We start from the raw sequence: 2,500 nt of genomic DNA, 5'->3' as shown, positions 1-2,500 counted from the left end.
CCGGGGCGAAGAGGGCGCCCCCCCCGGTCTCGGAGCGCGGGCGGCAGCGCGCGAGAAGCGGGGGCTGCCGGCGCGGGGTGCGACGAGCCCCCGCCGGCCGAGCCCGCGCGGGCAGCCGGGAGGGAGCGGCGAGCGGCGACGACGGGGCGGCAGGCGCGAGCGTGCGAGAGCGCAAGAGGGCCTTCGGGGTCGGGGGGGGCGGCTCCCCCGACCCTCCCCGCACCGGGGCGGGCCGCTGCGGAGCGGCCCGCCCGGCCGGCCGGCCGCGCAGGGCGAGGCCTCCGGGCGTTCCGGGCGTGGCGCGCGGCGCCGGGCGGCGCCTTCGGCGGCGCCCCCCCGCCTCTCCCCTCCCCCACCCCCGCGGTGCGGGGGGGGGAGCTCGGGGCGGGGGGCTCCGCCGCCGACGCCGCCTTGGGCGGGCGAGGCCCTTGCCGGGTCGCGTCCCGCGCCGGCGGGCGGCCCGAGCCACGGCTCTCCTCCCGGGCGCAGCGCCGGGCTACTGAGGGAAACCCCGGGCCCCGGGCAGGAGGACGAGGCGGTGGCGGCGGACGTCGGGCGCGCCCCCGCGGGCGGACGCTCCCCCGAGGGCGGCAGCGGGGGAGGCACCCCCGCGGGGCCTGCAGGTCGTTTCCCTCACCCCAGGGCCAGGTACCTAGCGTCCGCGCCTCGGCGGCCCTCCCTCGGCGAGCGCCGGGGGTCGAAGGCCGCGGAGCCGGGCGGCGGTTTAAAGACGCGGGCGGCTCGATGCGACCCGCGGGGCGGCCGGGCGGTGGCGCCTCCAGGGGCGGGAGTCGCTCCCGCAGAGCCCCTGGCTGGGCGCCGCCCGTGCCCGTCGCGCGGGCAGCCGTGCCGGGGAGGGGTCCCGCTGCCCCCCCCTCTCCGCGGTCCGGTCTCGGCGGAGGAGACCGCGGCGCGGTCGGCCGCGGCCGGCCCGCCTGCCTCGAAACGGGTGGACCCCCCCCGGCGGGAGCGCGGGCTCTCCGCCGAGGGGGCGGCGAGCCCCCGCGGCGGGGGCTCGCCCGGCGGCCGCCGGGCCGCCGCGCCCCGCCCCGTCGCAGCGCTGCGGCGCGCTGCGCTCCGCTCCCTCCCCCTCGCCCCCCGGCGAGCGCTCGGCGGTCCCGCGCCGCCGGCCGCCGGCGAGGGCGGCACCCCGGCCGAGCGGCGGCGGCGCCGCTCGGCGTGTCGGCCGGCCGGAGGGCGCCCGCCGCCGGCCGCGGCTGTCCCGGCCCGGGCCCCGCCCGTCGCTTCCCCGCCGCCCTTCCCGGCCGCGCCGGGCGGGCGGGCGCGCGGGCGGGGGCGTCCCACTCCCGGTCTCCGCGTGGAAACGGGGAGAGCGGGCGCCGCCCCCGCCTTAGCGCCGTCCGCCTCGTCGCCTGGCGCGTGCCCGCGGAAGGGGGCCGAGGCGGGGGGCGGCGGCGGCGGCGGTTCCGGGCGGGCGGCCGCGCCGGCGCGGCGGCGGGCGCCGTCCGGCGGGCCGCGGGCGGCGTGCCGCGTCGCCGGCTCGGGCTCCGGCGGTCGCCGCCTCCGGCGCGGCCGGCGGCGGAGCCGCGGAGGCGCCGGCGGGGCGAGCCGCGGGAAGGGGAGCCGGCTGTCGTAGCGCGGCGCAGGTTGTGGGCGGAGGCGCGCGCGCGCGGGGGTCCGGCGGGGCGCCCCGCTGCTGCCGCCCGGCAGCAGCATCCGTTGTCCCGAGCGAGGCGGGCGGGCGGCGCGGCCGGGCGCGTCGCCGCCTCCGTGCGGAGGCCGGGCCGAGCCCGGGCGCCTGGGCCGCCTCCGAAACGCGCAAGGGGCGTCTGCCCGCTGTGGGTCGAGTCGGGAGCGCGGGCTCCCCGCCCTTGCCGTTCGGGGTTTTTTCCCGTTCCCTTTTTCCCTTCCGCTGGGTGTGCTCGTACGGTCAGGCGAGGCGAGGCCTCTCCGCCGCGGCCCGTGGCGCCGCGCCGCGGCCCCCTCCGCGCGGGCGGGGGGGGCGGGCCGGCGGGCGGGCGGGCGGTGGGCCGTCCTCCGAGAGGGGCCGCTGCTGGCGAGCGGTCCCGGCCCCCCCGCGCGCGCGGGGCGGTGCCGAAAGGCAGACAACTCTTAGCGGTGGATCACTCGGCTCGTGCGTCGATGAAGAACGCAGCTAGCTGCGAGAATTAATGTGAATTGCAGGACACATTGATCATCGACACTTCGAACGCACTTGCGGCCCCGGGTTCCTCCCGGGGCTACGCCTGTCTGAGCGTCGCTTGACGATCAATCGCCGGCTGGGCCGCCCCCCCTCCCCCCCCCTCCCCGGGGTGGGGAGGCGGCGGCCGCAGCGGCGCGGCTGGGGTGCCTCGCAGGCCCGCGCGCGGCCTCGGGCCGGGGAAGCGGTTCGCCGCCGCCCGGCGCCGTCGGCCCAAGGGCCTTCGTCCCCCTAAATCGAGACTCGGGGAGCGCTCCGAAGCTCCCCGCTCCCGGAGCGCCCGCTGGGCGGAGCCTCGTCCCGTCGGGGCCGCGCCAGGGTGCGTCGGGCCGGTCGGGC

The 2,500-nt window shown here is 82.7% G+C and overlaps 1 non-coding gene across 1 annotated transcript; it reads left to right on the top strand.

The window, feature by feature from the left end:
- The first annotated feature begins 2,068 nt into the window (after positions 1 to 2,068).
- LOC142076872 (5.8S ribosomal RNA) lies at positions 2,069 to 2,221 on the top strand. The gene has a single exon (XR_012671390.1). It is a non-coding gene; the product is annotated as a 5.8S ribosomal RNA (ribosomal RNA).
- The last annotated feature ends 279 nt before the right edge of the window (positions 2,222 to 2,500 follow it).

Source organism: Calonectris borealis, unplaced genomic scaffold (genome assembly GCF_964195595.1).
Source record: "Calonectris borealis unplaced genomic scaffold, bCalBor7.hap1.2 HAP1_SCAFFOLD_117, whole genome shotgun sequence".
Classification (NCBI taxonomy): Eukaryota; Metazoa; Chordata; class Aves; order Procellariiformes; family Procellariidae; genus Calonectris; species Calonectris borealis.
Note: the sequence above shows the minus strand (reverse complement) of the source record. Positions and strands in the feature narration are given on the sequence as shown.